The sequence below is a fragment of the Oncorhynchus kisutch genome, linkage group LG1 (genome assembly GCF_002021735.2).
Source record: "Oncorhynchus kisutch isolate 150728-3 linkage group LG1, Okis_V2, whole genome shotgun sequence".
Taxonomy (NCBI): domain Eukaryota; kingdom Metazoa; phylum Chordata; class Actinopteri; order Salmoniformes; family Salmonidae; genus Oncorhynchus; species Oncorhynchus kisutch.
Window position 1 is genome coordinate 47,819,382 of NC_034174.2, and position 16,780 is coordinate 47,836,161.

The 16,780-nt window shown below is 41.3% G+C and overlaps 1 protein-coding gene across 1 annotated transcript in view; it reads right to left on the bottom strand.

Annotated features, from left to right (window-relative positions):
• The window catches only part of LOC109892430 (ubiquitin-associated protein 1-like), a 35,673-nt gene extending 22,008 nt beyond the window's left edge, over positions 1-13,665 (bottom strand). The window contains exon 1 of the mRNA XM_020484958.2: positions 13,428-13,665. The gene's annotated coding sequence lies outside the window, so the exon portion shown is untranslated. The remainder of the gene's footprint in view (positions 1-13,427) is intronic.
• Between the last annotated feature and the right edge of the window lie 3,115 nt (positions 13,666-16,780).

Consider the following 16,780-nt stretch of genomic DNA (forward strand, 5'->3'; position numbering starts at 1 on the left):
ACGGCCATCTATTGTATCTGGAATCTGTCTTTCAGCATCAATAGAACACATCTGACTATCCACCAGTCATACAAGGAGAATGGTCTAATGCCTCCCATCAAAAAAAAGAGAGCTGGCCCAACCAAGCACTTGTTCAGAGTGATCGGTCTATCTAGCTGAAGATGGTTGCTGACTGCAAGACCACCTGTCAAGACCTATAGTTGTCTCTGGGTGGGCCCTACTGAACCAGCAAGGAAAGAAATCAGTATGCATTTACAGCTTTGATTTTGCTCAACAAGTAAGCAATATGTCCTCCTTTATACTGATTAAAGCACACTAAATATAAACTTGGCAACAAAAGAAACGTTCTCTCACTGTCAAATGCGTTTGTTTTCAGCAAAATTAACATGTAAATATTTGTATGAACATAAGATTCAACTGAGACCATCTGAAAAAGTTCCACAGACATGTGACTAACATAAATGGAATAATGTGACCCTGAAGAAAAGGAGGGGGTGTTAAAGATCAAATGTAACAATCAGTATCTGATGTGGCCACCAGCTGCATTAAGTACTGCAGTGCATCTAATCATGGACTGCACCAGATTTGCCAGTTCTTGCTGCGAGATGTTACCCCACTCTTCCTGCAAGTTCTCGGACATTTCTAAGGGGATTGGCCCTAGCCCTCACCCTCCGATCCAACAGGTCCCAGACATGCTCAATGGGATTGAGATCCGGGATCTTCGCTGGCCATGGCAACACTGACATTCATGTCTTGCAGGAAATCACACACAGAACGAGCAGTATGGCTGGTAGCATTGTCATGCTGGAGGGTCATGTCAGAATGAGCCTGCAGAAAGGGTACCACATGAGGGAGGAGGATGTCTTCCCTGTAACACACACCGTTGAGATTGCCTGCAATGACAAGCTCAGTCCGATGATTCTGTGACACACTGCCCCAAACCATGACGGACCCTCCCCTTCCAAATCTATCCCGCTCCAGAGTACAGGCCTCGGTGTAACACTCATTCCTTCGACAACAAACGTGAATTCGACCATCACCGCCGGTGAGACAAAACTGCGACTCATCGGTGAAGAGCACTTTTTGCCAGTCCTGTCTGGTCCAGCGACGGTGGGTTTGTACCCATAGGCAACGTTGTTGCCGGTGAGGTCTGGTGAGGACCTTCCTTACAACAGGACTACAAGCCCTCAGTCCAGCCTCTCTCAGCCTATTGCGGACAGTCCGAGCACTGATGGAGGTATTGTGCGTTCCTGGTATAACTCGGGCAGTTGTTGCTGCCATCCTGTACCAAGCAGTACCAGCACTTCAGGTGAATATCATTTTCATTGCGTGAGGTTATTCTTCTTATCTAAACTTGGGAGGTGAATTGATGTTATGTAAAGTTGTAATTTCAAATTATTTGAAGTGTTTTCCTGTTTCACAGCTTCGATGCACTGGATGGAGCATGGTGTTGTCTCCAAGGAGCGTTTGGACTCAGTCGGGACCAGGTTTCAGCTGCTGCGCAACGCTGACATCCTTCCTCCCATAGATGGTCTGCATGTACAAGCACCACCTGGACTGGACACAGCTAGACAAACATCTTTTTGAGAAGATCATGGAATTTTGCAATGAAGAGGCGATGGACATCTCAGGCCCTGCACCAAAGTCAAGGGCAGGACAGAAACAGGATCTCCGAATATAGATTCCTTGTTCATCCGTGGTTCAGACAGACCAGTTCATCACTGGGGGCGAGTTCCCAGTCATCATCACTTTATGCAGTGCCTCTATTCACATGGCTCTCCCCTAACACACATGGTATGCTACAATTTCTCTTTTGTCCTGCTGCTCAGCCACTTCATCCTTGATATAACTACCTCATCTACCAGATCACTGATTTCATTATTTATATTGTTCTTGTACACACAGTATATTATGTTCTTTCTCTACTGGCATTGACACTTTTAGATTTTGCTACTATGCAAGGAACCAGTTCGCTGTACCGTTTACACCTTCTGTAGAGACCCATCCACTTAGCAAGATGCGTCTGGGGGTTATAGCATATCTTTCACAAGACCCATCAATTTAGACAAGTGTGTCATCTAATATTTATAAAACATTTTATCTGGACACTTTGTTTACCTGAAATTGTTCCCTATTGCAGGCTACTACTTTTACCACTTAGTCTTAAATCTTTACTACACTACTCACTGTTTAGCACATGACCTCACAATCCTTAAAGAGATGGGTGGGGCTGGCTTAAGAGGCTGTGAAGAATGCTGAATGGGTGTAGACAAAGAGCTCTACAGTAGGTGTACCAAAACATTCAAGAGCCAAAGTGGGGGTTACAAGTTTATCAACTTTTGAAGCAGAATAACTTTCCCATTGTTCCTAGTAAGAACCAAGGCGGTCGGTCACATATAGTAGGCAGCACTATGAATACATTGTTGTTTGACATGACAAATGAATAAGCCAGATTGTCCTACCCTTCCACAATAATACCTAAACAGGTGTTGGTCAGCATTTCCCAGGGGACCCTATACAATGTTAAATAGCTAGCTTCAACACGATGAAGGGGTAACATAGTCATGCTTTGTCTATTCCGCTTTGATTTTTAAGATACTGTACTGCACCAACAACATGTTGTTCGAGGCCTACACCAGCACTCATATCAGGCTGATATCAGATAGCTAAAATGTAATAAGTCAGATAAAACCTAACTAGCTAGCCATCCAACTAACTAACAATCCTTAGAGGCTAACATGATTTATTGTCAGTCACAACTTGCTAAGACTATCTGTATGCAGAGAGTACGATACAAACTAAGTGTCATTATAGAACGCTTTGAAAGCAGCATCGTTGTCACTAACATCTTGTTGCGTTTGACCATGCGGACTAAGTGAACGGCATGTGAAGTGCTCGAGCAGCACCAACAACTGCTCTCCTTTAGTAAAATGGGTCAGGGCTTGTTGTGGGAAGCGGCATGCAGGCAATGATGTATACAGTGCATTCGGAAAGTATGCAGACACCTTGACTTTTTCCACGTTTTCTTACGTTACAACCTTTTTCTAAAATTGATTAAATAAAAAGGTCCCCAAATCTACACACATAACCGCATAATGACAAAGCCAAAACAGGTTTTTAGACATTTTTAGCAAAGTGTATTAAAAAATAAAGATGATAGGTGTGTGCCTTTCCAAATCATGTCTGTCTGTATAAAAAAGTCCCAAAGTTGACAGTCCATGTCAGAGCAAAAACCAAGGATTGTGTTGACGCACAGATCTGGGGAAGGGTTCCAAAACATTTCTGCAGCAGTGAAGGTCCCCAAGAACAAAGTGGCCTCCATCATTCTTAAACGGAAGAATTTTGAAACCACCAAGACTCTTCCTAGAGCTGGCCGCCCGGGCAAACTGAGCAAATCGGCACGACAGCCCACTTAGAGTTATCCAAAAGGCACCTAAAGGACTCTGGTCTGATGAAACCAAGATTGAACTCTTTGGTCTGGAGGAAACCTAGCACCATCCCTATGGTAAAGCATTGTGGCAGCATCATGCTGTGGGGAGGTTTTTCAGCGGCAGGGACTGGGAGACTAGTCAGGATCGAGGTGAAGATGAAGGGAGCAAAGAACAGAGAGATCCTTGATGAAACCCTGCTCCAGAGCGCTCAGGACCACAGACTGAGGCAAAGGTTCACCTTCCAACAGGACAACAACCCTAAGCACACAGCCAAGACAATGCAGGAGTGGCTTTGGGACATGTCTCTGAATGTCCTTGAGTGGCCCAGCCAGAGCCCCGACTTGAACCCGAACGAAATTGTAGCATCATACCCATTAAGACTCGAGGCTGTAATCGCTGCCAAAGGTTCTTCGACAAAGTACTGAGTAAGGGGTCTGAATACTTATGTAAATGTGATCCATTGAAAAAAAACAGCACGCAAACATTTCTAAAAACAAGTTTTTGCATGTCATTCTGGGGTATTGTGTGTAGATGGGGGAAGGGACAAATTAATCTGTTTTAGAATAAGGCTGTACAGTGGTTCGCCCTTTAAATGTTGCAGCGTACTGCAGCGCAGCTTGCATGGTGCCGCAGAATTCTATGGCAGGTTATTTAAGTGTGAACCACTGGTACCATTAATGCTAGTTAGACAACCAGAGGGCATCTATGAGAAGCATTTTATAGCCTTCAATAGTGGCTGTACTAGAGAATTTAAAACCTTTGTCAGAACATAGTATACGGGACTGATTAAGAAATGTTGCTGAATTGATTTGATTAATATTATGGTGTTTTGATTCCAAGAAAAATGAAAAGCCCTCTGTTTACGTTAGGATGGAAAGGAAAATATGGAGCTGTACAACGTGACAGTCGGGAGTAGACTACAGTACTTGGCTATTTAGCTATGGAGGGCTGTGCGGCCCCCCAAAGAAATGCCACCCCAACACCATGACTGACCCACCGCCAAACCGGTCATGCTGGAGGATGTTGCAGGCAGCAGAACGTTCTCCACGGCGTCTCCAGACTGTCACGTCTGTCACATGTGCTCAGTGTGAACCTGATTTCATCTGTGAAGAGCACAGGGTGCCAGTGGCGAATTTGCCAATCTTGGTGTTCTCTGGCAAATGCCAAACGTCCTGCACGGTGTTGGGCTGTAAGCACAACCCCCACCTGTGGACGTCAGGCCCTCATACCACCCTCATGGAGTCTGTGTCTGCTCAAACGGTCAGAAACATTCACATTTGTGGCCTGCTGGGGGTCATTTTTCAGGGCTCTGGCAGTGCTCCTCCTGCTCCTCATTGCACAAAGGTGGAGGTAGCGTTCCTGCTGCTGGGTTGTTGCCCTCCTACGGCCTCCTCCACGTCTCCTGATGTACTGGCCTGTCTCCTGGTAGCGCCTCCATGCTCTGGACACTACGCTGACAGACACAGCAAACATTCTTGCCACAGCTCTCATTGATGTCCCATCCTGGATGAGCTGCACTACCTGAGCCACTTGTGTGGGTTGTAGACTCCGTCTCATGCTACCACTAGAGTGAAAGCACCGCCAGCATTCAAAAGTGACCAAAACATCAGCCAGGAAGCATAGGAACTGAGAAGTGGTCTGTGGTCACCACCTGCAGAACCACTCCTTTATTTGGGGTGTTTTACTAATTGCCTATAATTTCCACCTGTTGTCTATTCCATTTGCACAACAGCATGTGAAATGTATTGTCAATCAGTGTTGCTTCCTAAGTGGACAGTTTGATTTAACAGAAGTGTGATTGACTTGGAGTTACATTGTGTTGTTTAAGTGTTCCCTTTATTTTTTGAGCAGTGTAGTATTGCTTCTAACTTCAATATGCTCTTTAAATAAATAAAACCTACACCACTTAACAGCACATTACTCAACACTAGTGAGACTCATGTCGCCTACGGTAGGCCTACAGTATATCGAAAAATACGACGTGACTCGCCGCCATCAATTACATAGAATATTGGAGAATTCTAAATTAAAACCAAGTCACTTCATGGGTCTCCCGGTTTTGGCCAGCACGGGTATAGAACCTGCAACTGTTTGTACTGTGGGAGCCCCCATCCACTCTGGAGCACCCATCCACAAAGTATCAAAAATACAGAGTGTTGTTGTTAAAGGTATATTGTCCTTCTAATAGGCCATAATGGGCTATTATAATACTGTACATGGTGTCCAGGTCAGGATACCCAAAACATTAAAGAATGTTGGTACTTATTTTTGATCCAAAGCCATGAATGAGCGAGTCACAGGTTTATGTAGGTGCCGGCTATATGACTGTGCCATCAACTTGATTATATATGATGTTATTTTGTTTTCAAAAATATGGAAGTGAACGATTATTCAGATTACAAACGGCCAAAATAATATTTGTAAAGGCCAATACATTTATAAGAGGGAGATAAAAGCTGGGCCAATTGTGCGCCACCCTATGTGACTCCCAATCACGGTCCGATGTGATACATAATAATTGTTGTATTATGTGTTTGTCTTTTCTGGTAGATTAAACTGAAATTGCAACCAATCACGGCCGGTTGTGATAGAAAAGATAAGATAAGTTGGCTAAGTTAGGATTCTCCCCCTACCCTCCTTCTAGGCAAGTCTACCGTCCAGCTACCTGCTAATAGCCAAAAGGGAGTTGTACAACATGAACGTGTGTGTTTGAAAGAGTATTTTCCAGTAAGCAACAATTTGTTCACCATCATTAGACAACTTTGTTCTAATATTTCTGTATTAAGTGATATTTATTCCCATAATAATTCTTTATGGATCCATAACAAAATATCTGCATTTTCAAAGAGTCTTTATTATTATTTTATTAACGAAAGCATAAAGATGCCATTATTAGTTACATTGTTTTAGTTTGAACGTGCAGACGAACTAAGAACAGCGGGAACGTTTCCAGAGTCAGCTGCATTATTTGTGCAATGTCCCTTAGTGTTGCTCTGTGCTACACAGGTGGGGGTCTACAGTCATCTCATGGGTCTCCCAGTCGAGGCCAGCACAGGTATTGAACCAGCATCTGTAGCAACACAGCTTGGACTGCAATGCAGTGTCTTAGACCATTGCGTCACACGCTGTAAAAACGTGACCGGTCGGGAGTGGTCTACAGTACTACAGCAAGAGCAAAATAATCCTAACAAAATAAAATAAAAACCTTAGTGTAATAGCCCTTTCAGTAACTAATACTGAAGTCGTGCACAATTATCAGTTTCTATTTAGGTTTATGTCACCCATTCATTGTCAGTTAGTGACACAGTAGGACCCAAAAAGCATAATCAGTACTCTAACTCACCCTTGCGCTGGTCTGGAGGAATAAAGTGGTGATGCAGCGTACCGTACTAAACACAGGGTACAGTACTAAGCCCGCAGCATAATCACAGAAGTTTTAGTGGAGCAACCACTGCATATACAGTTGATGTCGAAGTTTACATACATATAGGTTGGAGTCATTAAAACCCGTTTTAGAACCACTCCACAATTTTCTTGTTAACAAACTAGTTTTGGCAAGTCAGTTAGGACATCTACTTTGTGCATGATAAGTCATTTTTCCAATGATTGTTTACAGACAGATCATTTCACTTAATTATTCATTGTATCGCAATTCCAGTTGGTCAGAAGTTCACATACGCTAAGTTGACTGTTGACCAAAAAGTTGACCAAAACCACCATAAAAAGCCAGACTATGGTTTGGAGGGATTGGTGCACTTCACAAACTAGATGGCATCATGAGGCAGGAACATTATGTGGATATATTGAAGCAACATCAGTCAGGAAGTTAAAGCTTGGTCGCAAATGGGTCTTCCAAATGGACAATGACCCCAAGCATACTTCCAAAGGTGAGACAAAATGGCAACCAAGTCAAGCTACTGGAGAGGCCATCACAAAGCCCTGACCTCAATCCTGTAGAACATTTGTGGGCAGAAGTGAGCATGTGCGAGAAAGGACACCTACAAACCTGATTCAGTTACACCAGCTCTGTCAGGAGGAATGAGCCAAAACTCACCCAACTTATTGTGGGAAGCTTGTGGAAGGCTCCCCAAAATGTTTGACCCAAACAAGATGTTTTCTGAAGGAAATTGGAACTTTCACAAAGATGCAACTGTGCAGGAATCATCTCAATGAGAAGTGCACATTTCAAGCCCAAATCCACATTTTTAAAAAGTAGGAGTGGTGAGCAATGAGGCTTTGTTTCATCTGACAGAACTCCCCTTAGGACATTAGTGCTCCTTTGACATCCTGGGGAATAGCCTAGTATTTCAGTCCCCAAGAAAATTGCTTGAAATCAGTGAAGTAATGGGCTTTCCTTTTTTATCTGCATGACCAGAGCATAACAAGGACAGTGCGCTACTGAAGAACCATATCTGCCATAGTAATTGCAAATTCCTCTTTCTGTTCCGGAGGTTCTTTTTCTGTGAAAATGTGTTTTGATTTGCATTTGAAGTCACAAACTGGTAAATTGGTTATTCTGCCGCACGCCACGCCACAATCCTTGGCATTATAAATAGAGGCGTGTGTGTTAAGTGTTGAGATTTGATTGGAGTTTGCGTTGGGTGCTGCTTCGGCTGTATCCTAAGTAGGCTATAGCATTACAGATGTCAACGTGCAATTGATACTGGGATATAAAACAGAAACAACTGCTCCAATGAATGCTTCTGCCACATACCGAGGTAAAGTAAGGTTTTATATCAGACGTTCAATAGAAATTTGCCGTTAGCCTATTTAAACGTTGAAAATGTTCATTCCTCTGATTACTATGAAGGATCTTTCACAAGCAAATGCTTTTGTTAGGGACCGGGCAGATTGCACTTTCATCCCAGTCAAAAAGAACAATCACAACGAGGGCCCTTGAGTGTCTCAGTGATGAGTGCAATTCCACCAATTCATTTTTTTATTAAAAAAAAAAATACATGTACCTTTTAACTGCAAGATCTTTTTGAATGATTGTTACATCAACCTCAAATGTTTCTGAAAAAGCCTGGCCCACTTCTACAACCAAGTTTTGACTTGATAGAAATAATCAAATCATAACAATATGGCTAAGATAGTAAATCATTGAACGTTAATGGATTGAATGGACCAGTTAAATGAAAACGAGACCATATGGACTTGAAAAGGCTAAAGACAGGATGTTGCATTTATATAATAAACACAACAGGGACAGAACAATAAAGTTAGAGGGAATGGGTTGACCAGGTATTTGCCTCTTCATATAAAAACAAAGACACAGGGAGTAGTTGTGTTGATTAATAAGAATTTACCCTTCTGTGTAACGAAAACAATTATTGAGCCAGATTTTTGTCTGGATCGGATTCTGGATAGCTCTTCAACTAAAGCAACCTTATTGACTAAGTCAGCCAAATGTATTATCATTTATGAAAGACTTACATTTGAAAGGCACATGGAGACAGCTCCACCCCCAAGATAGGGATTACTCATTCTACTCCTGCCCGCATAACCCAGTAGTATTATTTTCTCCTATCAACACAGGTAACCCATAGAGTTGTGGAAACTTAGTATTTATCCAGAACTATCTCAGATCAAACAGAAAGTGTGAGAGAAGCATGGATTCCAGATGGAGTTCAAGGGACCTATAGATGCCGCCTAAACCCAAGTCTTTTGAAGTAGGCAGAATTTTGTCAAATTATCAAAGACCAAATAAAGTTTCTGTCCATCCTCTCCCTCTAGTTTTGTAATATGGGATACATTAAAGGCCTTTCTTAGGGGTCAAATCATTTCCGATACCAAAAGGTGAAAAAGAAAATGCACTGCTGAATTAGAGAATGAAATCCTTTTACTACAGAAATAACACCAAAAATCTGACTCTGAAGAAACATACCAGTCATGGTGAATAAAGTATATAATACCTGAAGTAGGTCTGGGTGATATGGCCAAAATATCAGATTTGGGTATTTTTCAAAATTTGATGGTATTTTATGTTTTTGATAATTAAAAGTTCTAAAATTGCTTTAGGGGTGTGTGACCCTAGGGTGGCAACATATATTTAAAATGATTTCAATGGGTCTTTCTCCATTTGGATTGTTTTATACTGTTCAATTCAAGCCAGCTAACTAGCGATTAGCATTAGTGGCCAACACGATTTAGCTTAACTTCCTAAGAAAATACAAACTAGCTGTTTGCAGATATAAGAAACACAAACTAATATTCTAATTATAGAACACATGTGGATTTATATTAAGATCAAAGTAGAAACATTGTTGTATGTGCTGCATGTACCATGCAGACTGAACGAAAGTGTCTCGTGGTCAAGCAACAACAAATGCGCTCCTTGAGTGACAGGGGGTGGGACTAGGTCTGTGTGGAAAGCGGCATGGAGATAGAGAGAGCGGAGAGGGATGACCCAAGCAGCGGAGTAAACTATAAAAATGGACGTTATACACAGCGTATCACATTTAACAAATCAAACATTAAAATAGCGTTATAGAAGGTAAAGTAAAAACCAAAGCGGTCCATGCATAAATACCGGTATATAGTAAAATATGGTATACCGCCCAGCCCTAGCCTGGCAGAAAAAAGCTGAGGAGAATTTGAGAACCATCAACACAGAATGGTCAAGTGTTTCACAAACCGGAAGAGATGATTCATTCATTTAAACAATACTATTCTAAATTATACACTTCTGATAGAACAGAACCAGCAATGATAGCCACATTTCTGTCTACTATTGAACTACCTCACACAGGAAGAGAAAGCAATTTCCTCTCTACAATCTGGCAAATCACCAGGAGACGATCCTTTCCCACTGTCATTATAACAATTATACTACAAAAAAATAAAGATCCTGCGACAATGCTCTTCCTTTAGGCCGATCTCGCTCCTCAATGTGGACTATAAATCCATTTCTAAGGCGATGGCTAGTAGATTAGGACAATGTTTGCCAAACCTGATTAACACCGATCAAACGGGCTTCATACAGAAAAGATCCTCCACCAATAATTTGTGTGGGTTATTCAACGTGATTCACATGGCCAGTGGAAGGAGCGATCATAGTATAGCAGTATCGCTAGATGCTGAAAGGGCATTTGATAGGCTGGAGTGGCCATACCTGTTCAATGTCCTTGCTGAATTGAACTTTGGTCCTTCGTTTGTCAACTAGGTGAACACTTTATACCATAAACCGCAAGCCAAGATCACCACTAATAGCATGATGTCAGCCATATTCCCACTCTTTATAGGCAGACAGGGCTGTTCACTTTCTCCACTCCTTTTCGTGCTAGCCATAGAACCCCTGGCGGAGGCCATAGTGGACCCTGGCATAAAGGGCTTTTAGGTGGGCCAGATAACGCACAAGATCTCATTGTTCGCAGACAACAGTATTTTGTTCCTCTCGGACCGACCCCTCAAGACTTCAGACGCTTTTGGGTACATAAAGCTCTATATCGGGTTACAAAGTTAACATGGACAAAAGTGAAATGCTTCCACTGACTAGCTTTGACAACAGCATCTGCGAACGAACAAGTCCCTTCAGATGTTCGCCACAGGGGATCAAATATCTAGGAATCATAGTTGATAAAGACTTAGTGTACAAGCTTAAATACTCTGTCTTGGTTCAGGTGGTGGATGACTTGAATAGGTGGATAGATCTGTCTCTTACATTATTTGCGAGAATTAGCTGTACTAAGATGAACATTCTGAGTAAGATTATGTACCTATTTGAATCTTTACCCATATCTCTACCTAATAGTTTCTTTATCTCCCTTAACAAGACCATAAGACAATTTGTGTGGAACAATAAAACTCCAAGGGCGAGTCTGGACAAATTAACATGGGATTATGGTCTAGGAGGTCTCCGGCTACCAAATTTTAAGATGTATTACTGGGCAGCACATAATAGATTCATTTCATTCTCAACTGAAACTGAACTAGCCCCTTTGTGGACTCGGAAATGTATGCTCTTAATGATGTCAGGAGTAATACTATATAAACAAAAACGAGCAATCCCTGTACCACCCAATTTAGTAAGATCTTGGTATGAAATTCATAAACACACCTGTGGCAAAAAAGACTCCTGGATTGAACAACTACTCCATGATATCCATGACTCAGATTTATATCCAGAGTGTACTCATTGTTAATGCAACAATACCCAAAACCAGATGTATATAAGTCAAGACAGCGAGGGGAATCCAATTTGAATACTACAATTGACGAGGGGCTATGGGTCAGACCTATGCCAAGATAGTGTGTCAGCGACCATCAAATCTAGATAGACTTATACATTACAACTTCCTCCACCAACTCTGAAACCTCAGATGTTACATAGATATAAAGTGTGAAACAAATCAAAATATATGTTATATTCTTCAAAGAAGCCACCCGTTGCCTTGACAGCTTTGCACACTTCAACCAGCAACATGATTCCATGTGTTATTTCATAGTTTTGATGTATTCACTATTATTCTACAATGTAAAAAATAAAAGGAATGAGTCAACTTGACAGGTACTGTATATATTAGTATATTATTAGTATTAGTATAAGTAACCACATCACTGAGAGGGCATGTATAGTGATTGCATTTTCACCCCAGTCAAAAAAACCTAACCAAGAAATCTGCCGGTCCCTAACAAAAACATTTTATTGTGAAAGATCCTTTGTAGTGATCAGAAAGTCAACTTTTACATAGGCTACCGGCAAATGTCTGTTATAAAACCTACTTTACCTCGGTCTGCCACATACCTTCCTAATAGTTTGAGCTTCCATCCCCTTGACAAAAAATTGTGGACTTAAAATGTACTTTTTGCAGCAGGAGGCTACTATGAACAGAAATAGGCCCCTAGAGATGACAGTAATGTGTTACACTCAGCAAAATAGCTGTAGCCTATATCTTGAGGTTTAAGGGCCTGTGGCTATTGGCTACTGAGAATTTTTTCAATATTGACAAGGCGATGGATTGGATGGGTTGAGTAAAAACCTGGCACGCACATAAGCAGAAATCAACACACAAAGTTTAGTAAGTGAGAGGCGCAAGACTAATTGCATGACCCACACCACTGTTCAGCAAGCCCAGACCCATCGCCTTTATTATAAGGTTACATAAGGCGGCCCCCAGGTACAGTTTGTCATGAGAGGACTCATTGGCGTACCATGGAGTGAGATCTAGCTCGATCAGCCAGAATGTTCTATCTATAAACAGTCAATGCAATGTCCACCACAGCAACATAGCTTAGTGTAGTGTAGTTTACTCAAACCCTAAACAACAAAAACACCTGAAAATTTGAAGTACATAGCTAACTGTGTTAGCTCATCGGGGAAACATTTAACGAGTCATAACGTTACTTGATTGACTCGCCACCTGCATCAGAGGTTAGCAAGAGTATCTACAACTTTAAGGTGACAGTTAGGTAATTCATTATAGACATCTGCAGTGTAAAGTTATTAGCAAGCTAGTAGAAAACGTAGATATGATGTAGGCTACAGTGCAGTAAGGGCTAACCCGCTAGCCACTTTGACAGCTAGCTTGCTAGCTCCGCCTGGCCTGGTTAGCTACTGGTAGCGTTATCTAGTTTTGAATGAGTGATTCAACGTAATGCGACCAAGGCAAGAGGGACCTGGCGTGTATGTTTGGAAAACAATTAAATTGACGAGTAGATTAACATAGAGGACGACATATAGTTAGTTAGCAAATCGGGATGTTAACAGTTTCATGACCAACATTAGCTGGCAAACGAGTAACGACGTTAAATGGATGATATTAAATAACCAAGCTAACGCGCAGGCCTTAACGTTACTTAGCCAAAAGAATGGCACATAGCTAACTAAGTACATAACTAGGTTACGAATACAATCAGACATACAGAACATCAAATGTCCACATCTTAGCTAAATAGTTAGCTACTTAACTAGCTGGCCTGCTGCTGACTCGTTCACTCCCCCTGCCACCGCCCCTGAAAGAAAACTGACATAACATCTTCCACGAGTCCTCTTACCAGTATCTGCTCCGTCTTGCGTCTCCAAAAACGTATTTACACCCCCCGGCAAAAAAACACTGTTTTTAAACTTTCTCTAGACAGAAGTACGTTTTTATTGGAATCGAAATCTCTTTCCTGCCTCATCGTTGGACGCCATCTTGATTTGTCAGCCTTCCTATGGTTCCTGTTTGATGTCACATTTTCACATCATGACGACACAGCCGAAGATAAATATTACTGCGTTCAAACCTACTTGGAACTGATAGAGACATACCCCAAGCGACTTACAGCTGTAATCGCAGCAAAAGGTGACGCTACAAAGTATTAACTTAAGGGGGCTGAATAATTTTGCACGCCCAATTTTTCAGTTTTTGATTTGTTAAAAAAGTTTGAAATATCCAATAAATGTCGTTCCACTTCATGATTGTGTCCCACTTGTTGTTGATTCTTCACTAAAAAATACAGTTTTATATCTTTATGTTTGAAGCCTGAAATGTGGCAAAAGGTCGCAAAGTTCAAGGGGGCCGAATACTTTCGCAAGGCACTGTATCTTCATCTGATCCCGACTACAAATTTCTTTGAAGCCACAGTCCTTGACTTTGTGTTTCAGCCCAACAGCAGCCCCACCACTTGGTTTGTTATAAAGTTAAAGGATGGGGCTGAGGAAATATAACTACTCTCAAATCCAAACCCAGGTCCCTGCGACTGTTAGTCCAATAGCTTAACCGTTACACAAAGAGGTCCAGGTTAGGTGTTGTACTAACATGTCCCTTTAATTCACTCTCACAAGTCCCTTGTGGCCATACCTTGGGGAAATACTTTACCAGGGTGAAATTCCCACTTCTAACACCAATATAGTTAATTCGTGGGGTATCTCAATCCAAGTCTCTTAACGAGATTGCTGGGTGTTGATGTAAGCCCGCTACAACATTATCAGCTAATTGAAATTACCATTGAAGAACAGGAAATATCCCAGATTGTGCCTTTAATAGTACTATCAGCCAAACTGGACTTCCTTTCCTTCCAATGCTTTGATCAAGGAGGGGGGAGATGCAGAATAAAAATAATAATAGTGAAGACATCAAAACTATGAAATAACCCATAACACACCAAAAAGTTAAACAAATCCAAATATATTTTGGATTATTCCATATGTGTTATTTCATAGATTGGATGTCTTCACTATTATTCTACAATGTAGAAAATAGTAAAACCCTGGAATGAGTAGGTGTGTCCAAACTTTTGACTGGTACTGTATATATATATTTTTTCAGATTTTTCAGGGGGTGCTGCAGCACCCTCAGCACACCTACTACCTGCGGCTATGTGGTTGGTATAGTTTACAAACTTGGGAACCAAGCTCCAGTGAAACCTTGTTATCGCCTGGACATGTTGAAATATCTACACGCCTAGAAAAGTCTCCAATAGCTTCAAAGTACTGTAACACTTCAATCAAAGTGCGATCTGTTAAACTCTATCAATCACGTTTACAAGTCTCTTTAAAAAACATGGTTCTTTTTAAATTAAAGTGTTAAAATAAGGAATATTTAGAAGTAGGGTACTTACTGGGATGTAGTTCCAGTCAGGGTTTTGTCTGCATGGCTTCCCAGAGGAATAACTCTTACTTATACTGTCGAGAGAGAGACACACCTCCCCACCTCACCTCCTTCAACGCAATAAACTAAATAGTCAGCTGTGTTGCGTGTGTGTGTGTGTGTGTGTGTGTGTGTGTGTGTGTGTGTGTGTGTGTGTGTGTGTGTGTGTGTGTGTGTGTGTGTGTGTCTGTGTCTGTGTGTGTGTGTGTGTGTGTGTGTGTCTGTGTGTGTGAGAGAATAAAATAATCTGCCAATATTTCTTGATATTCTTTAATTTTACAAAAAAAACAAATTAAATAGTGCATATTGTCCATTGGGTTTTATAAAATGTATTATAGTTGATTCTTTATATGTACAGTATGTGCGATATACAGTACCAGTCAAAGTTTGGACACACCTAATCATTTTTTAATTTTTTCTTTATTTTACTAGGCAAGTCAGTTAAGAACAAATTCTTATTTTCAATGACGGCCTAGGAACAGTGGGTTAACTGCCTGTTCAGGGGCAGAACGACAGATTTGTACCTTGTCAGCTCGGGGATTCAAACTTGCAACCTTTCGGTTACTAGTCCAACGCTCTAACCACTAGGCTACCCTGCTGCCCCAATCATTCAAGGGTTTATCGTTGTTTTTATTCTTTTCTACATTGTAGAATAATAGTGAAGACATCAACACTATGAAATAACACATATGGAATCATGTAATAACCAAAAAAGATCTAACCAATTAAAAAAATATTTTATCATTTAGATTCTTCGAAGTAGCCACCGTTTGCCTTGTTGACAGCTTTGCACATTCTTGGCATTCTCTCAGACAGCTTCACCTGAAATGCTTGTCCAACAGTCTTGAAGGAGTTCCCACATATGCTGAGCACTTGTTGGCTGCTATTCCTTCACTCTGCGGTCCAACTCATCCCAAACCAGCTCAATTGGGTTGAGGTCTGGAGATTGTGGAGGCCAGGTCATCTGATGCAGCACTCCATCACTCCTTCTTGGTCAAATAGCCCTTACACAGCCTGGAGGTGTCACGCCTGACTGTAGATTGCTTTGTATGCTTCTATTTTTAGTTTGGTCAGGTGTGATGTGGGTGGGTATTCTATGTTTTGTTCTATGTTTGTATTTCTAGGTGTTTGGCCTGGTATGGTTCCCAATCAGAGGCAGCAGTCTATCGTTGTCTCTGATTGAGAACCATACTTAGGCAGCCTGTTTTCCCACTATGGGGGTGGGTAGTTGTTTTCTGTTGTGTGTCTGCACCAGCCAGAACTGTTTCGGTTGTTCTCGTTGTTATTGTAGTTATTTCTGTGTTCATTAAATAAATATGGACACATACCACGCTGAACCTTGGTCCTCTCCTTCCAACAGCCGTTACAGGAGGTGTGCAAACAGTGTACAAAGCTGTCATCAAGGGAAATTGTGGCTACTTTGAAGAATCTCAAATATAAAATATATTTTTTATTTGTTTAACACTTTTGGTTACTACATGATTCCATATGTGTTAGTTCATATTTTCGATCTCTTCACTATTATTCTACAATGTAGAAAATAGTAAAAATCAAGAAAAACTCTGGAATGAGTGGGTGTGTCCAAACTTTTGACTGGTACTGTATATACTGCAATTCAGCTTTTAGATTAAATATTCTCTTCTCAGGCAGGCTATTAAGAATTTATGAAGCAATATGAGAAATACAAGCAATAAGCATGAGGATTAAAGACAGACACAAATAAATATCCGAGACACACGAAAGCAGCGCAAGTTATGTTGAATTCACCAATGGAAG